The sequence below is a fragment of the Lissotriton vulgaris genome, chromosome 8 (assembly GCF_964263255.1).
Source record: "Lissotriton vulgaris chromosome 8, aLisVul1.2, whole genome shotgun sequence".
In the NCBI taxonomy this organism is placed as follows: domain Eukaryota; kingdom Metazoa; phylum Chordata; class Amphibia; order Caudata; family Salamandridae; genus Lissotriton; species Lissotriton vulgaris.
This window is the reverse complement of record NC_141696.1, coordinates 1,532,280,362-1,532,299,215: the sequence shown is the minus strand read 5'-3', so window position 1 is coordinate 1,532,299,215 and position 18,854 is coordinate 1,532,280,362. Positions and strand designations below refer to the sequence as shown.

The 18,854-nt window shown below is 38.3% G+C and overlaps 11 non-coding genes across 11 annotated transcripts; all 11 read left to right on the top strand.

Annotated features, from left to right (window-relative positions):
* The first annotated feature begins 127 nt into the window (after window positions 1-127).
* Window positions 128-200, top strand: TRNAL-GAG (transfer RNA leucine (anticodon GAG)). The gene has a single exon. It is a non-coding gene; the product is annotated as a tRNA-Leu (tRNA).
* Window positions 201-3,611: 3,411 nt separating this feature from the next.
* On the top strand, window positions 3,612-3,684 carry TRNAF-GAA (transfer RNA phenylalanine (anticodon GAA)). Its single transcript has one exon. It is a non-coding gene; the product is annotated as a tRNA-Phe (tRNA).
* A 510-nt stretch (window positions 3,685-4,194) lies between these two features.
* Window positions 4,195-4,267, top strand: TRNAF-GAA (transfer RNA phenylalanine (anticodon GAA)). Its single transcript has one exon. It is a non-coding gene; the product is annotated as a tRNA-Phe (tRNA).
* A 1,672-nt stretch (window positions 4,268-5,939) lies between these two features.
* TRNAS-GGA (transfer RNA serine (anticodon GGA)) lies at window positions 5,940-6,012 on the top strand. The gene has a single exon. It is a non-coding gene; the product is annotated as a tRNA-Ser (tRNA).
* A 508-nt stretch (window positions 6,013-6,520) lies between these two features.
* Window positions 6,521-6,593, top strand: TRNAF-GAA (transfer RNA phenylalanine (anticodon GAA)). The gene has a single exon. It is a non-coding gene; the product is annotated as a tRNA-Phe (tRNA).
* A 3,411-nt stretch (window positions 6,594-10,004) lies between these two features.
* On the top strand, window positions 10,005-10,077 carry TRNAF-GAA (transfer RNA phenylalanine (anticodon GAA)). Its single transcript has one exon. It is a non-coding gene; the product is annotated as a tRNA-Phe (tRNA).
* A 510-nt stretch (window positions 10,078-10,587) lies between these two features.
* TRNAF-GAA (transfer RNA phenylalanine (anticodon GAA)) lies at window positions 10,588-10,660 on the top strand. The gene has a single exon. It is a non-coding gene; the product is annotated as a tRNA-Phe (tRNA).
* Window positions 10,661-11,170: 510 nt separating this feature from the next.
* On the top strand, window positions 11,171-11,243 carry TRNAF-GAA (transfer RNA phenylalanine (anticodon GAA)). Its single transcript has one exon. It is a non-coding gene; the product is annotated as a tRNA-Phe (tRNA).
* A 508-nt stretch (window positions 11,244-11,751) lies between these two features.
* Window positions 11,752-11,824, top strand: TRNAF-GAA (transfer RNA phenylalanine (anticodon GAA)). The gene has a single exon. It is a non-coding gene; the product is annotated as a tRNA-Phe (tRNA).
* Window positions 11,825-14,078: 2,254 nt separating this feature from the next.
* On the top strand, window positions 14,079-14,151 carry TRNAF-GAA (transfer RNA phenylalanine (anticodon GAA)). Its single transcript has one exon. It is a non-coding gene; the product is annotated as a tRNA-Phe (tRNA).
* A 508-nt stretch (window positions 14,152-14,659) lies between these two features.
* TRNAF-GAA (transfer RNA phenylalanine (anticodon GAA)) lies at window positions 14,660-14,732 on the top strand. The gene has a single exon. It is a non-coding gene; the product is annotated as a tRNA-Phe (tRNA).
* Window positions 14,733-18,854: the final 4,122 nt, after the last annotated feature.

Genomic DNA, 18,854 nt, shown 5'->3' with positions numbered 1-18,854 from the left:
AGTTAATTGCGGAATGATACAGGACTCCTTAAAACATATCTCTACCATATGAGGTTAAAAATCCAGGTCCTGCATCTATTTTGTTAAATGGTTTAAATTAAAGTATGAAGACCACAGCTATAAGCAGGCCGAAATAGCTCAGTTGGGAGAGCGTTAGACTGAGGATCTAAAGGTCCCTGGTTCAATCCCGGGTTTCGGCACAGTTGAGAGGTTCCTTGCTTCTAACAAAATAGGTCTTGGAATCAGCTGTAGTACTTTTTCTCTATTCATCAAATTTTTTCCAACTGATCTACAACACAATCAATTTAACATAGACTTTGCTTTATGTCCTCCTTCTAAACTTGCTTCCACCTCTCTTACCTTCAGGTTTGACAATGAATATTTCCCATTTCATGCTTTTTTGTAAAGTAAACTCTTGTCTGCATTACCTTCCACCTCCCCTTGAATACAGATGTCAGTAGTCAGATGACATTGCTTACCTACTCATGCCAAATATATCTGGGTAATATAGTGCTAGTCCATTCAGAGTTAAAAAAACAACTACCTAACCTGGATCCCAAAACTGCTATTTGCCCATTGCACCAGTTAATTGCGGAATGATACAGGACTCCTTAAAACATATCTCTACCATATGAGGTTAAAAATCCAGGTCCTGCATCTATTTTGTTAAATAGTTTAAATTAAAATATGAAGACCACAGCTATAAGCAGGCCGCAATAGCTCAGTTGGGAGAGCGTTAGACTGAAGATCTAAAGGTCCCTGGTTCCATCCCGGGTTTCGGCACAGTTGAGAGGTTCCTTGCTTCTAACAAAATAGGTCTTGGAATCAGCTGTAGTACTTTTTTCTCTATCAACATTTTTATCAACTGATCTACAAAATGATCAATTCAACCTAGACTTTGCTTTCTGTCCTCCTTTTAAACTTTCTTCCACCTATCTTGCCTTCAGGTTTGACAATGAATGTTTCCCATTTCGTCCTTTTTTGTAAAGTAAACTCTTGTCTGCATCACATTCCACTTCCCCTTGAACACAGATGTCAGTAGTCAGATGACATTGCTTACCTACTCATGCCAAATATATCTGGGTAATATAGTGCTAGTCCATTCAGAGTTAAAAAAACAACTACCTAACCTGGATCCAAAAAATGTTATTTACCCATTGCACCAGTTAATTGCGGAATGATACAGGACTCCTTAAAACATATCTCTACCATATGAGGTTAAAAATCCAGGTCCTGCATCTATTTTGTTAAATGGTTTAAATTAAAGTATGAAGACCACAGCTATAAGCAGGCCGAAATAGCTCAGTTGGGAGAGCGTTAGACTGAAGATCTAAAGGTCCCTGGTTCAATCCTGGGTGTCGGCACAGTTGAGAGGTGCCTTGCTTCTAACAAAATAGGTCTTGGAATCAGCTGTAGTACTTTTTCTCTATTCATCAAATTTTTTCCAACTGATCTACAACACAATCAATTTAACATAGACTTTGCTTTATGTCCTCCTTCTAAACTTGCTTCCACCTCTCTTACCTTCAGGTTTGACAATGAATATTTCCCATTTCATGCTTTTTTGTAAAGTAAACTCTTGTCTGCATTACCTTCCACCTCCCCTTGAATACAGATGTCAGTAGTCAGATGACATTGCTTACCTACTCATGCCAAATATATCTGGGTAATATAGTGCTAGTCCATTCAGAGTTAAAAAAACAACTACCTAACCTGGATCCCAAAACTGCTATTTGCCCATTGCACCAGTTAATTGCGGAATGATACAGGACTCCTTAAAACATATCTCTACCATATGAGGTTAAAAATCCAGGTCCTGCATCTATTTTGTTAAATGGTTTAAATTAAAGTATGAAGACCACAGCTATAAGCAGGCCGCAATAGCTCAGTTGGTAGAGCGTTAGTCTGAAGATCTAAAGGTCCCTGGTTCAATCCCGGGTTTCGGCACAGTTGAGAGGTTCCTTGCTTCTAACAAAATAGGTCTTGGAATCAGCTGTGGTACTTTTTTCTCTATCAACATTTTTATCAACTGATCTACAAAATGATCAATTCAACATAGACTTTGCTTTCTGTCCTCCTTTTAAACTTTCTTCCACCTATCTTGCCTTCAGGTTTGACAATGAATGTTTCCCATTTCGTCCTTTTTTGTAAAGTAAACTCTTGTCTGCATCACATTCCACTTCCCCTTGAACACAGATGTCAGTAGTCAGATGACATTGCTTACCTACTCCTGCCAAATATATCTAGGTAATATAGTGCTAGTCCATTTCGAGTTAAAAAAACAACTACCTAACCTGGATCCCAAAAATGCTATTTACCCATTGCACCAGTTAACTGGGGAATGATACAGGACTCCTTAAAACATATCTCTACCATATGAGGTTAAAAAGTCCAGGTCCTGCATCTATTTTGTTAAATGGTTTAAATTAAAGTATGAAGACCACAGCTATAAGCAGGCCGAAATAGCTCAGTTGGGAGAGCGTTAGACTGAAGATCTAAAGGTCCCTGATTCAATCCCGGGTTTTGGCACAGTTGAGAGGTTCCTTGCTTCTAACAAAATAGGTCTTGGAATCAGCTGTAGTACTTTTTCTCTATTCATCAAATTTTTTCCAACTGATCTACAACACAATCAATTTAACATAGACTTTGATTTATGTCCTCCTTCTAAACTTGCTTCCACCTCTCTTACCTTCAGGTTTGACAATGAATATTTCCCATTTCATGCTTTTTTGTAAAGTAAACTCTTGTCTGCATTACCTTCCACTTCCCCTTGAACACAGATGTCAGTAGTCAGATGACATTGCTTACCTACTCATGCCAAATATATCTGGGTAATATAGTGCTAGTCCATTCAGAGTTAAAAAAACAACTACCTAACCTGGATCCCAAAAATGCTATTTACCCATTGCACCAGTTAATTGCGGAATGATACAGGACTCCTTAAAACATATCTCACCATATGAGGTTAAAAATCCAGGTCCTGCATCTATTTTGTTAAATGGTTTAAATTAAAGTATGAAGACCACAGCTATAAGCAGGCCAAAATAGCTAAGCTGGGAGAGCGTTAGACTAAAGGTCCCTGGTTCAATCCCGGCTTTCGGCACAGTTGAGAGGTTCCTTGCTTCTAACAATATAGGTCTTGGAATTAGCTGTAGTACTTTTTTCTCTATCAACATTTTTATCAACTGATCTACAAAATGATCAATTCAACATAGACTTTGCTTTCTGTCCTCCTTTTAAACTTTCTTCCACCTATCTTGCCTTCAGGTTTGACTATGAATGTTTTCCATTTCGTCTTTTTTTGTAAAGTAAACTCTTGTCTGCATCACATTCCACTTCCCCTTGAACACAGATGTCAGTAGTCAGATGACATTGCTTACCTACTCATGCCAAATATATCTGGGTAATATAGTGCTAGTCCATTCAGAGTTAAAAAAACAACTACCTAACCTGGATCCCAAAAATGCTATTTACCCATTGCACCAGTTAACTGGGGAATGATACAGGACTCCTTAAAACATATCTCTACCATATGAGGTTAAAAATCCAGGTCCTGCATCTATTTTGTTAAATGGTTTAAATTAAAGTATGAAGACCACAGCTATAAGCAGGCCGAAATAGCTCAGTTGGGAGAGCGTTAGACTGAAGATCTAAAGGTCCCTGGTTCAATCCCGGGTTTCGGCACAGTTGAGAGGTTCCTTGCTTCTAACAAAATAGGTCTTGGAATCAGCTGTATTACTTTTTCTCTATTCATCAAATTTTTTCCAACTGATCTACAACACAATCAATTTAACATAGACTTTGCTTTATGTCCTCCTTCTAAACTTGCTTCCACCTCTCTTACCTTCAGGTTTGACAATGAATATTTCCCATTTCATGCTTTTTTGTAAAGTAAACTCTTGTCTGCATTACCTTCCACCTCCCCTTGAACACAGATGTCAGTAGTCAGATGACATTGCTTACCTACTCATGCCAAATATATCTGGGTAATATAGTGCTAGTCCATTCAGAGTTAAAAAAACAACTACCTAACCTGGATCCAAAAAATGTTATTTACCCATTGCACCAGTTAATTGCGGAATGATACAGGACTCCTTAAAACATATCTCTACCATATGAGGTTAAAAATCCAGGTCCTGCATCTATTTTGTTAAATGGTTTAAATTAAAGTATGAAGACCACAGCTATAAGCAGGCCGAAATAGCTCAGTTGGGAGAGCGTTAGACTGAAGATCTAAAGGTCCCTGGTTCAATCCCGGGTTTCGGCACAGTTGAGAGGTTCCTTGCTTCTAACAAAATAGGTCTTGGAATCAGCTGTAGTACTTTTTCTCTATTCATCAAATTTTTTCCAACTGATCTACAACACAATCAATTTAACATAGACTTTGCTTTATGTCCTCCTTCTAAACTTGCTTCCACCTCTCTTACCTTCAGGTTTGACAATGAATATTTCCCATTTCATGCTTTTTTGTAAAGTAAACTCTTGTCTGCATTACCTTCCACCTCCCCTTGAATACAGATGTCAGTAGTCAGATGACATTGCTTACCTACTCATGCCAAATATATCTGGGTAATATAGTGCTAGTCCATTCAGAGTTAAAAAAACAACTACCTAACCTGGATCCCAAAACTGCTATTTGCCCATTGCACCAGTTAATTGCGGAATGATACAGGACTCCTTAAAACATATCTCTACCATATGAGGTTAAAAATCCAGGTCCTGCATCTATTTTGTTAAATGGTTTAAATTAAAGTATGAAGACCACAGCTACAAGCAGGCCGCAATAGCTCAGTTGGGAGAGTGTTAGACTGAAGATCTAAAGGTCCCTGGTTCAATCCCGGGTTTCGGCACAGTTGAGAGGTTCCTTGCTTCTAACAAAATAGGTCTTGGAATCAGCTGTAGTACTTTTTCTCTATCAACATTTTTATCAACTGATCTACAAAATGATCAATTCAACATAGACTTTGGTTTCTGTCCTCCTTTTAAACTTTCTTCCACCTATCTTGCCTTCAGGTTTGACAATGAATGTTTCCCATTTCGTCCTTTTTTGTAAAGTAAACTCTTGTCTGCATCACATTCCACTTCCCCTTGAACACAGATGTCAGTAGTCAGATGACATTGCTTACCTACTCATGCCAAATATATCTAGGTAATATAGTGCTAGTCCCTTCAGAGTTAAAAAAACAACTACCTAACCTGGATCCCAAAAATGCTATTTACCCATTGCACCAGTTAACTGGGGAATGATACAGGACTCCTTAAAACATATCTCTACCATATGAGCTTAAAAATCCAGGTCCTGCATCTATTTTGTTAAATGGTTCAAATTAAAGTATGAAGACCCCAGGTATCAGAAGGCCAAAATAGCTCAGTTGGGAGAGCGTTAGACTGAAGATCTAAAGGTCCCTGGTTCAATCCTGGGTTTCGGCACAGTTGAGAGGTTCCTTGCTTGTAACAAAATAGGTCTTGGAATCAGCTGTAGTACTTTTTCTCTATTCATCAAATTTTTTCCAACTGATCTACAACACAATCAATTTAACATAGACTTTGCTTTATATCCTCCTTCTAAACTTGCTTCCACCTCTCTTACCTTCAGGTTTGACAATGAATATTTCCCATTTCATGCTTTTTTGTAAAGTAAACTCTTGTCTGCATTACCTTCCACTTCCCCTTGAACACAGATGTCAGTAGTCAGATGACATTGCTTACCTACTCATGCCAAATATATCTGGGTAATATAGTGCTAGTCCATTCAGAGTTAAAAAAACAACTACCTAACCTGGATCCCAAAAATGCTATTTACCCATTGCACCAGTTAATTGCGGAATGATACAGGACTCCTTAAAACATATCTCACCATATGAGGTTAAAAATCCAGGTCCTGCATCTATTTTGTTAAATCGTTTAAATTAAAGTATGAAGACCACAGCTATAAGCAGGCCGAAACAGCTAAGTTGGGAGAGCGTTAGACTGGAGATCTAAAGGTCCCTGGTTCAATCCCGGGTTTCGGCACAGTTGAGAGGTTCCTTGCTTCTAACAAAATAGGTCTTGGAATCATCTGTAGTACTTTTTTCTCTATCAACATTTTTATCAACTGATCTACAAAATGATCAATTCAACATAGACTTTGCTTTCTGTCCTCCTTTTAAACTTTCTTCCACCTATCTTGCCTTCAGGTTTGACTATGAATGTTTTCCATTTCGTCCTTTTTTGTAAAGTAAACTCTTGTCTGCATCACATTCCACTTCCCCTTGAACACAGATGTCAGTAGTCAGATGACATTGCTTACCTACTCATGCCAAATATATCTGGGTAATATAGTGCTAGTCCATTCAGAGTTAAAAAAACAACTACCTAACCTGGATCCCAAAAATGCTATTTACCCATTGCACCAGTTAACTGGGGAATGATACAGGACTCCTTAAAACATATCTCTACCATATGAGGTTAAAAATCCAGGTCCTGCATCTATTTTGTTAAATGGTTTAAATTAAAGTATGAAGACCACAGCTATAAGCAAGCCGAAATAGCTCAGTTGGGAGAGCGTTAGACTGAAGATCTAAAGGTCCCTGGTTCAATCCCGGGTTTCGGCACAGTTGAGAGGTTCCTTGCTTCTAACAAAATAGGTCTTGGAATCAGCTGTAGTACTTTTTCTCTATTCATCAAATTTTTTCCAACTGATCAACAACACAATCAATTTAACATAGACTTTGCTTTATGTCCTCCTTCTAAACTTGCTTCCACCTCTCTTACCTTCAGGTTTGACAATGAATATTTCCCATTTCATGCTTTTTTGTAAAGTAAACTCTTGTCTGCATTACCTTCCACCTCCCCTTGAATACAGATGTCAGTAGTCAGATGACATTGCTTACCTACTCATGCCAAATATATCTGGGTAATATAGTGCTAGTCCATTCAGAGTTAAAAAAACAACTACCTAACCTGGATCCCAAAACTGCTATTTGCCCATTGCACCAGTTAATTGCGGAATGATACAGGACTCCTTAAAACATATCTCTACCATATGAGGTTAAAAATCCAGGTCCTGCATCTATTTTGTTAAATAGTTTAAATTAAAGTATGAAGACCACAGCTATAAGCAGGCCGCAATAGCTCAGTTGGGAGAGCGTTAGACTGAAGATCTAAAGGTCCCTGGTTCCATCCCGGGTTTCGGCACAGTTGAGAGGTTCCTTGCTTCTAACAAAATAGGTCTTGGAATCAGCTGTAGTACTTTTTTCTCTATCAACATTTTTATCAACTGATCTACAAAATGATCAATTCAACCTAGACTTTGCTTTCTGTCCTCCTTTTAAACTTTCTTCCACCTATCTTGCCTTCAGGTTTGACAATGAATGTTTCCCATTTCGTCCTTTTTTGTAAAGTAAACTCTTGTCTGCATCACATTCCACTTCCCCTTGAACACAGATGTCAGTAGTCAGATGACATTGCTTACCTACTCATGCCAAATATATCTGGGTAATATAGTGCTAGTCCATTCAGAGTTAAAAAAACAACTACCTAACCTGGATCCAAAAAATGTTATTTACCCATTGCACCAGTTAATTGCGGAATGATACAAGACTCCTTAAAACATATCTCTACCATATGAGGTTAAAAATCCAGGTCCTGCATCTATTTTGTTAAATGGTTTAAATTAAAGTATGAAGACCACAGCTATAAGCAGGCCGAAATAGCTCAGTTGGCAGAGCGTTAGACTGAAGATCTAAAGGTCCCTGGTTCAATCCGGGGTTTCGGCACAGTTGAGAGGTGCCTTGCTTCTAACAAAATAGGTCTTGGAATCAGCTGTAGTACTTTTTCTCTATTCATCAAATTTTTTCCAACTGATCTACAACACAATCAATTTAACATAGACTTTGCTTTATGTCCTCCTTCTAAACTTGCTTCCACCTCTCTTACCTTCAGGTTTGACAATGAATATTTCCCATTTCATGCTTTTTTGTAAAGTAAACTCTTGTCTGCATTACCTTCCACCTCCCCTTGAATACAGATGTCAGTAGTCAGATGACATTGCTTACCTACTCATGCCAAATATATCTGGGTAATATAGTGCTAGTCCATTCAGAGTTAAAAAAACAACTACCTAACCTGGATCCCAAAACTGCTATTTGCCCATTGCACCAGTTAATTGCGGAATGATACAGGACTCCTTAAAACATATCTCTACCATATGAGGTTAAAAATCCAGGTCCTGCATCTATTTTGTTAAATGGTTTAAATTAAAGTATGAATACCACAGATATAAGCAGGCCGCAATAGCTCAGTTGGTAGAGCGTTAGTCTGAAGATCTAAAGGTCCCTGGTTCAATCCCGGGTTTCGGCACAGTTGAGAGGTTCCTTGCTTCTAACAAAATAGGTCTTGGAATCAGCTGTGGTACTTTTTTCTCTATCAACATTTTTATCAACTGATCTACAAAATGATCAATTCAACATAGACTTTGCTTTCTGTCCTCCTTTTAAACTTTCTTCCACCTATCTTGCCTTCAGGTTTGACAATGAATGTTTCCCATTTCGTCCTTTTTTGTAAAGTAAACTCTTGTCTGCATCACATTCCACTTCCCCTTGAACACAGATGTCAGTAGTCAGATGACATTGCTTACCTACTCCTGCCAAATATATCTAGGTAATATAGTGCTAGTCCATTTCGAGTTAAAAAAACAACTACCTAACCTGGATCCCAAAAATGCTATTTACCCATTGCACCAGTTAACTGGGGAATGATACAGGACTCCTTAAAACATATCTCTACCATATGAGGTTAAAAAGTCCAGGTCCTGCATCTATTTTGTTAAATGGTTTAAATTAAAGTATGAAGACCACAGCTATAAGCAGGCCGAAATAGCTCAGTTGGGAGAGCGTTAGACTGAAGATCTAAAGGTCCCTGATTCAATCCCGGGTTTTGGCACAGTTGAGAGGTTCCTTGCTTCTAACAAAAAAGGTCTTGGAATCAGCTGTAGTACTTTTTCTCTATTCATCAAATTTTTTCCAACTGATCTACAACACAATCAATTTAACATAGACTTTGATTTATGTCCTCCTTCTAAACTTGCTTCCACCTCTCTTACCTTCAGGTTTGACAATGAATATTTCCCATTTCATGCTTTTTTGTAAAGTAAACTCTTGTCTGCATTACCTTCCACTTCCCCTTGAACACAGATGTCAGTAGTCAGATGACATTGCTTACCTACTCATGCCAAATATATCTGGGTAATATAGTGCTAGTCCATTCAGAGTTAAAAAAACAACTACCTAACCTGGATCCCAAAAATGCTATTTACCCATTGCACCAGTTAATTGCGGAATGATACAGGACTCCTTAAAACATATCTCACCATATGAGGTTAAAAATCCAGGTCCTGCATCTATTTTGTTAAATGGTTTAGATTAAAGTATGAAGACCACAGCTATAAGCAGGCCAAAATAGCTAAGCTGGGAGAGCGTTAGACTAAAGGTCCCTGGTTCAATCCCGGGTTTCGGCACAGTTGAGAGGTTCCTTGCTTCTAACAATATAGGTCTTGGAATTAGCTGTAGTACTTTTTTCTCTATCAACATTTTTATCAACTGATCTACAAAATGATCAATTCAACATAGACTTTGCTTTCTGTCCTCCTTTTAAACTTTCTTCCACCTATCTTGCCTTCAGGTTTGACTATGAATGTTTTCCATTTCGTCTTTTTTTGTAAAGTAAACTCTTGTCTGCATCACATTCCACTTCCCCTTGAACACAGATGTCAGTAGTCAGATGACATTGCTTACCTACTCATGCCAAATATATCTGGGTAATATAGTGCTAGTCCATTCAGAGTTAAAAAAACAACTACCTAACCTGGATCCCAAAAATGCTATTTACCCATTGCACCAGTTAACTGGGGAATGATACTGGACTCCTTAAAACATATCTCTACCATATGAGGTTAAAAATCCAGGTCCTGCATCTATTTTGTTAAATGGTTTAAATTAAAGTATGAAGACCACAGCTATAAGCAGGCCGAAATAGCTCAGTTGGGAGAGCGTTAGACTGAAGATCTAAAGGTCCCTGGTTCAATCCCGGGTTTCGGCACAGTTGAGAGGTTCCTTGCTTCTAACAAAATAGGTCTTGGAATCAGCTGTATTACTTTTTCTCTATTCATCAAATTTTTTCCAACTGATCTACAACACAATCAATTTAACATAGACTTTGCTTTATGTCCTCCTTCTAAACTTGCTTCCACCTCTCTTACCTTCAGGTTTGACAATGAATATTTCCCATTTCATGCTTTTTTGTAAAGTAAACTCTTGTCTGCATTACCTTCCACCTCCCCTTGAACACAGATGTCAGTAGTCAGATGACATTGCTTACCTACTCATGCCAAATATATCTGGGTAATATAGTGCTAGTCCATTCAGAGTTAAAAAAACAACTACCTAACCTGGATCCAAAAAATGTTATTTACCCATTGCACCAGTTAATTGCGGAATGATACAGGACTCCTTAAAACATATCTCTACCATATGAGGTTAAAAATCCAGGTCCTGCATCTATTTTGTTAAATGGTTTAAATTAAAGTATGAAGACCACAGCTATAAGCAGGCCGAAATAGCTCAGTTGGGAGAGCGTTAGACTGAAGATCTAAAGGTCCCTGGTTCAATCCCGGGTTTCGGCACAGTTGAGAGGTTCCTTGCTTCTAAAAAAATAGGTCTTGGAATCAGCTGTAGTACTTTTTCTCTATTCATCAAATTTTTTCCAACTGATCTACAACACAATCAATTTAACATAGACTTTGCTTTATGTCCTCCTTCTAAACTTGCTTCCACCTCTCTTACCTTCAGGTTTGACAATGAATATTTCCCATTTCATGCTTTTTTGTAAAGTAAACTCTTGTCTGCATTACCTTCCACCTCCCCTTGAATACAGATGTCAGTAGTCAGATGACATTGCTTACCTACTCATGCCAAATATATCTGGGTAATATAGTGCTAGTCCATTCAGAGTTAAAAAAACAACTACCTAACCTGGATCCCCAAACTGCTATTTGCCCATTGCACCAGTTAATTGCGGAATGATACAGGACTCCTTAAAACATATCTCTACCATATGAGGTTAAAAATCCAGGTCCTGCATCTATTTTGTTAAATGGTTCAAATTAAAGTATGAAGACCCCAGCTATCAGAAGGCCGAAATAGCTCAGTTGGGAGAGCGTTAGACTGAAGATCTAAAGGTCCCTGGTTCAATCCCGGGTTTCGGCACAGTTGAGAGGTTCCTTGCTTCTAACAAAATAGGTCTTGGAATCATCTGTAGTACTTTTTTCTCTATCAACATTTTTATCAACTGATCTACAAAATGATCAATTCAACATAGACTTTGCTTTCTGTCCTCCTTTTAAACTTTCTTCCACCTATCTTGCCTTCAGGTTTGACTATGAATGTTTTCCATTTCGTCCTTTTTTGTAAAGTAAACTCTTGTCTGCATCACATTCCACTTCCCCTTGAACACAGATGTCAGTAGTCAGATGACATTGCTTACCTACTCATGCCAAATATATCTGGGTAATATAGTGCTAGTCCATTCAGAGTTAAAAAAACAACTACCTAACCTGGATCCCAAAAATGCTATTTACCCATTGCACCAGTTAACTGGGGAATGATACAGGACTCCTTAAAACATATCTCTACCATATGAGGTTAAAAATCCAGGTCCTGCATCTATTTTGTTAAATGGTTTAAATTAAAGTATGAAGACCACAGCTATAAGCAGGCCGAAATAGCTCAGTTGGGAGAGCGTTAGACTGAAGATCTAAAGGTCCCTGGTTCAATCCCGGGTTTCGGCACAGTTGAGAGGTTCCTTGCTTCTAACAAAATAGGTCTTGGAATCAGCTGTAGTACTTTTTCTCTATTCATCAAATTTTTTCCAACTGATCAACAACACAATCAATTTAACATAGACTTTGCTTTATGTCCTCCTTCTAAACTTGCTTCCACCTCTCTTACCTTCAGGTTTGACAATGAATATTTCCCATTTCATGCTTTTTTGTAAAGTAAACTCTTGTCTGCATTACCTTCCACCTCCCCTTGAATACAGATGTCAGTAGTCAGATGACATTGCTTACCTACTCATGCCAAATATATCTGGGTAATATAGTGCTAGTCCATTCAGAGTTAAAAAAACAACTACCTAACCTGGATCCCAAAACTGCTATTTGCCCATTGCACCAGTTAATTGCGGAATGATACAGGACTCCTTAAAACATATCTCTACCATATGAGGTTAAAAATCCAGGTCCTGCATCTATTTTGTTAAATGGTTTAAATTAAAGTATGAAGACCACAGCTATAAGCAGGCCGCAATAGCTCAGTTGGGAGAGCGTTAGACTGAAGATCTTAAGGTCCCGGGTTCAATCCTGGGTTTCGGCACAGTTGAGAGGTTCCTTGCTTCTAACAAAATAGGTCTTGGAATCAGCTGTAGTACTTTTTTCTCTATCAACATTTTTATCAACTGATCTACAAAATGATCAATTCAACATAGACTTTGCTTTCTGTCCTCCTTTTAAACTTTCTTCCACCTATCTTGCCTTCAGGTTTGACAATGAATGTTTCCCATTTCGTCCTTTTTTGTAAAGTAAACTCTTGTCTGCATCACATTCCACTTCCCCTTGAACACAGATGTCAGTAGTCAGATGACATTGCTTACCTACTAATGCCAAATATATCTAGGTAATATAGTGCTAGTCCCTTCAGAGTTAAAAAAACAACTACCTAACCTGGATCCCAAAAATGCTATTTACCCATTGCACCAGTTAACTGGGGAATGATACAGGACTCCTTAAAACATATCTCTACCATATGAGGTTAAAAATCCAGGTCCTGCATCTATTTTGTTAAATGGTTCAAATTAAAGTATGAAGACCCCAGCTATCAGAAGGCCAAAATAGCTCAGTTGGGAGAGCGTTAGACTGAAGATCTAAAGGTCCCCGGTTCAATCCCGGGTTTCGGCACAGTTGAGAGGTTCCTTGCTTCTAACGAAATAGGTCTTGGAATCAGCTGCAGTACTTTTTCTCTATTCATCAAATTTTTTCCAACTGATCTACAACACAATCAATTTAACATAGACTTTGCTTTATATCCTCCTTCTAAACTTGCTTCCACCTCTCTTACCTTCAGGTTTGACAATGAATATTTCCCATTTCATGCTTTTTTGTAAAGTAAACTCTTGTCTGCATTACCTTCCACTTCCCCTTGAACACAGATGTCAGTAGTCAGATGACATTGCTTACCTACTCATGCCATATATATCTGGGTAATATAGTGCTAGTCCATTCAGAGTTAAAAAAACAACTACCTAACCTGGATCCCAAAAATGCTATTTACCCATTGCACCAGTTAATTGCAGAATGGTACAGGACTCCTTAAAACATATCTCACCATATGAGGTTAAAAATCCAGGTCCTGCATCTATTTTGTTAAATGGTTTAAATTAAAGTATAAAGACCACAGCTATAAGCAGGCCGAAATAGCTAATTTGGGAGAGCGTTAGACTGAAGATCTAAAGGTCCCTGGTTCAATCCTGGGTTTCGGCACAGTTGAGAGGTTCCTTGCTTCTAACAAAATAGGTCTTGGAATCATCTGTAGTACTTTTTTCTCTATCAACATTTTTATCAACTGATCTACAAAATGATCAATTCAACATAGACTTTGCTTTCTGTCCTCCTTTTAAACTTTCTTCCACCTATCTTGCCTTCATTTTTGACTATGAATGTTTTCCATTTCGTCCTTTTTTGTAAAGTAAACTCTTGTCTGCATCACATTCCACTTCCCCTTGAACACAGATGTCAGTAGTCAGATGACATTGCTTACCTACTCATGCCAAATATATCTGGGTAATATAGTGCTAGTCCATTCAGAGTTAAAAAAACAACTACCTAACCTGGATCCCAAAAATGCTATTTACCCATTGCACCAGTTAACTGGGGAATGATACAGGACTCCTTAAAACATATCTCTAGCATATGAGGTTAAAAATCCAGGTCCTGCATCTATTTTGTTAAATGGTTCAAATTAAAGTATGAAGACCCCAGCTATCAGAAGGCCGAAATAGCTCAGTTGGGAGAGCGTTAGACTGAAGATCTAAAGGTCCCTGGTTCAATCCCGGGTTTCGGCACAGTTGAGAGGTTCCTAGCTTCTAACAAAATAGGTCTTGGAATCATCTGTAGTACTTTTTTCTCTATCAACATTTTTATCAACTGATCTACAAAATGATCAATTCAACATAGACTTTGCTTTCTGTCCTCCTTTTAAACTTTCTTCCACCTATCTTGCCTTCAGGTTTGACTATGAATGTTTTCCATTTCGTCCTTTTTTGTAAAGTAAACTCTTGTCTGCATCACATTCCACTTCCCCTTGAACACAGATGTCAGTAGTCAGATGACATTGCTTACCTACTCATGCCAAATATATCTGGGTAATATAGTGCTAGTCCATTCAGAGTTAAAAAAACAACTACCTAACCTGGATCCCAAAAATGCTATTTACCCATTGCACCAGTTAACTGGGGAATGATACAGGACTCCTTAAAACATATCTCTACCATATGAGGTTAAAAATCCAGGTCCTGCATCTATTTTGTTAAATGGTTTAAATTAAAGTATGAAGACCACAGCTATAAGCAGGCCGAAATAGCTCAGTTGGGAGAGCGTTAGACTGAAGATCTAAAGGTCCCTGGTTCAATCCCGGGTTTCGGCACAGTTGAGAGGTTCCTTGCTTCTAACAAAATAGGTCTTGGAATCAGCTGTAGTACTTTTTCTCTATTCATCAAATTTTTTCCAACTGATCAACAACACAATCAATGTACTATAGACTTTGCTTTATGTCCTCCTTCTAAACTTGCTTCGACCTCTCTTACCTTCAGGTTTGACAATGAATATTTCCCATTTCATGCTTTTTTGTAAAGTAAACTCTTGTCTGCATTACCTTCCACCTCCCCTTGAATACAGATGTCAGTAGTCAGATGACATTGCTTACCTACTCATGCCAAATATATCTGGGTAATATAGTGCTAGTCCATTCAGAGTTAAAAAAACAACTACCTAACCTGGATCCCAAAACTGCTATTTGCCCATTGCACCAGTTAATTGCGGAATGATACAGGACTCCTTAAAACATATCTCTACCATATGAGGTTAAAAATCCAGGTCCTGCATCTATTTTGTTAAATGGTTTAAATTAAAGTATGAAGACCACAGCTATAAGCAGGCCGCAATAGCTCAGTTGGGAGAGCGTTAGACTGAAGATCTTAAGGTCCCTGGTTCAATCCCGGGTTTCGGCACAGTTGAGAGGTTCCTTGCTTCTAACAAAATAGGTCTTGGAATCAGCTGTAGTACTTTTTTCTCTATCAACATTTTTATCAACTGATCTACAAAATGATCAATTCAACATAGACTTTGCTTTCTGTCCTCCTTTTAAACTTTCTTCCACCTATCTTGCCTTCAGGTTTGACAATGAATGTTTCCCATTTCGTCCTTTTTTGTAAAGTAAACTCTTGTCTGCATCACATTCCACTTCCCCTTGAACACAGATGTCAGTAGTCAGATGACATTGCTTACCTACTCATGCCAAATATATCTAGGTAATATAGTGCTAGTCCCTTCAGAGTTAAAAAAACAACTACCTAACCTGGATCCCAAAAATGCTATTTACCCATTGCACCAGTTAACTGGGGAATGATACAGGACTCCTTAAAACATATCTCTACCATATGAGCTTAAAAATCCAGGTCCTGCATCTATTTTGTTAAATGGTTCAAATTAAAGTATGAAGACCCCAGCTATCAGAAGGCCAAAATAGCTCAGTTGGGAGAGCGTTAGACTGAAGATCTAAAGGTCCCTGGTTCAATCCCGGGTTTCGGCACAGTTGAGAGGTTCCTTGCTTCTAACAAAATAGGTCTTGGAATCAGCTGCAGTACTTTTTCTCTATTCATCAAATTTTTTCCAACTGATCTACAACACAATCAATTTAACATAGACTTTGCTTTATATCCTCCTTCTAAACTTGCTTCCACCTCTCTTACCTTCAGGTTTGACAATGAATATTTCCCATTTCATGCTTTTTTGTAAAGTAAACTCTTGTCTGCATTACCTTCCACTTCCCCTTGAACACAGATGTCAGTAGTCAGATGACATTGCTTACCTACTCATGCCAAATATATCTGGGTAATATAGTGCTAGTCCGTTCAGAGTTAAAAAAACAACTACCTAACCTGGATCCCAAAAATGCTATTTACCCATTGCACCAGTTATTTGCGGAATGATACAGGACTCCTTAAAACATATCTCACCATATGAGGTTAAAAATCCAGGTCCTGCATCTATTTTGTTAAATGGTTTAAATTAAAGTATGAAGACCATAGCTATAAGCAGGCCGAAATAGCTAAGTTGGGAGAGCGTTAGACTGAAGATCTAAAGGTCCCTAGTTCAATCCCGGGTTTCGGCACAGTTGAGAGGTTCCTTGCTTCTAACAAAATAGGTCTTGGAATCAGCTGTAGTACTTTTTTCTCTATCAACATTTTTATCAACTGATCCACAAAATGATCAATTCAACATAGACTTTGCTTTCTGTCCTCCTTTTAAACTTTCTTCCACCTATCTTGCCTTCAGGTTTGACTATGAATGTTTTCCATTTCGTCCTTTTTTGTAAAGTAAACTCTTGTCTGCATCACATTCCACTTCCCCTTGAACAAAGATGTCAGTAGTCAGATGACATTGCTTACCTACTCATGCCAAATATATCTGGGTAATATAGTGCTAGTCCATTCAGAGTTAAAAAAACAACTACCTAACCTGGATCCCAAAAATGCTATTTACCCATTGCACCAGTTAACCGGGGAATGATACAGGACTCCTTAAAACATATCTCTACCATATGAGGTTAAAAATCCAGGTCCTGCTTCTATTTTGTTAAATGGTTTAAATTAAAGTATGAAGACCACAGCTATAAGCAGGCCGAAATAGCTCAGTTGGGCGAGCGTTAGACTGAAGATCTAAAGGTCCCTGGTTCAATCCCGGGTTTCGGCACAGTTGAGAGGTTCCTTGCTTCTAACAAAATAGGTCTTGGGATCAGCTGTAGTTCTTTTTCCCTATTCATCAAATTTTTTCTAACTGATCTACAACACAATCAATTTAACATAGACTTTGCTTTATGTCCTCCTTCTAAACTTGCTTCCACCTCTCTTACCTTCAGGTTTGACAATGAATATTTCCCATTTCATGCTTTTTTGTAAAGTAAACTCTTGTCTGCATTACCTTCCACTTCCCCTTGAACACAGATGTCAGTAGTCAGATGACATTGCTTACCTACTCATGCCAAATATATCTGGGTAATATAGTGCTAGTCCATTCAGAGTTAAAAAAAACAACTACCTAACCTGGATCCAAAAAATGCTATTTACCCATTGCACCAGTTAATTGCGGAATGATACAGGACTCCTTAAAACATATCTCTACCATGTGAGGTTAAAAATCCAGGTCCTGCATCTATTTTGTTAAATGGTTTAAATTAAAGTATGGAGACCACAGCTATAAGCAGGCCGAAATAGCTCAGTTGGGAGAGCGTTAGACTGAAGATCTGAAGGTCCCTGGTTCAATCCCGGGTTTCGGCACAGTTGAGAGGTTCCTTGCTTCTAACAAAATAGGTCTTGGAATCAGCTGTAGTACTTTTTCTCTATTCATCAAATTTTTTCTAACTGATCTACAACACAATCAATTTAACATAGACTTTGCTTTATGTCCTCCTTCTAAACTTGCTTCCACCTCTCTTACCTTCAGGTTTGACAATGAATATTTCCCATTTCATGCTTTTTTGTAAAGTAAACTCTTGTCTGCATTACCTTCCACCTCCCCTTGAATACAGATGTCAGTAGTCAGATGACATTGCTTACCTACTCATGCCAAATATATCTGGGTAATATAGTGCTAGTCCATTCAGAGTTAAAAAAACAACTACCTAACCTGGATCCCAAAACTGCTATTTGCCCATTGCACCAGTTAATTGCGGAATGATACAGGACTCCTTAAAACATATCTCTACCATATGAGGTTAAAAATCCAGGTCCAGCATCTATTTTGTTAAATGGTTTAAATTAAAGTATGAAGACCACAGCTATATGCAGGCCGCAATAGCTCAGTTGGGAGAACGTTAGACTGAAGATCAAAAGGTCCCTGGTTCAATCCTGGGTTTCGGCACAGTTGAGAGGTTCCTTGCTTCTACCAAAGTAGGTCTTGGAATCAGCTGTAGTACTTTTTTCTCTATCAACATTTTTGTCAACTGATCTACAAAATGATCAATTCAACATAGACTTTGCTTTCTGTCCTCCTTTTAAACTTGCTTCCACCTATCTTGCCTTCAGGTTTGACAATGAATGTTTCCCATTTCGTCCTTTTTTGTAAAGTAAACTCTTGTCTGCATCAGATTCCACTTCCCCTTGAACACAGATGTCAGTAGTCAGATGACATTGCTTACCTACTCATGCCAAATATATCTAGGTAATATAGTGCTAGTCCATTCAGAGTTAAAAAAACGACTACCTAACCTGGATCCCAAAAATGCTATTTACCCATTGCACCAGTTAACTGGGGAATGATACAGGACTCCTTAAAACATATCTCTACCATATGAGGTTAAAAATCCAGGTCCTGCATCTATTTTGTTAAATGGTTCAAATTAAAGTATGAAGACCCCAGCTATCAGAAGGCCGAAATAGCTCAGTTGGGCGAGCGTTAGACTGAAGATCTAAAGGTCCCTGGTTCAATCCCGGGTTTCGGCACATGTGAGAGGTTCCTTGCTTCTAACAAGATAGGTCTTGGGATCAGC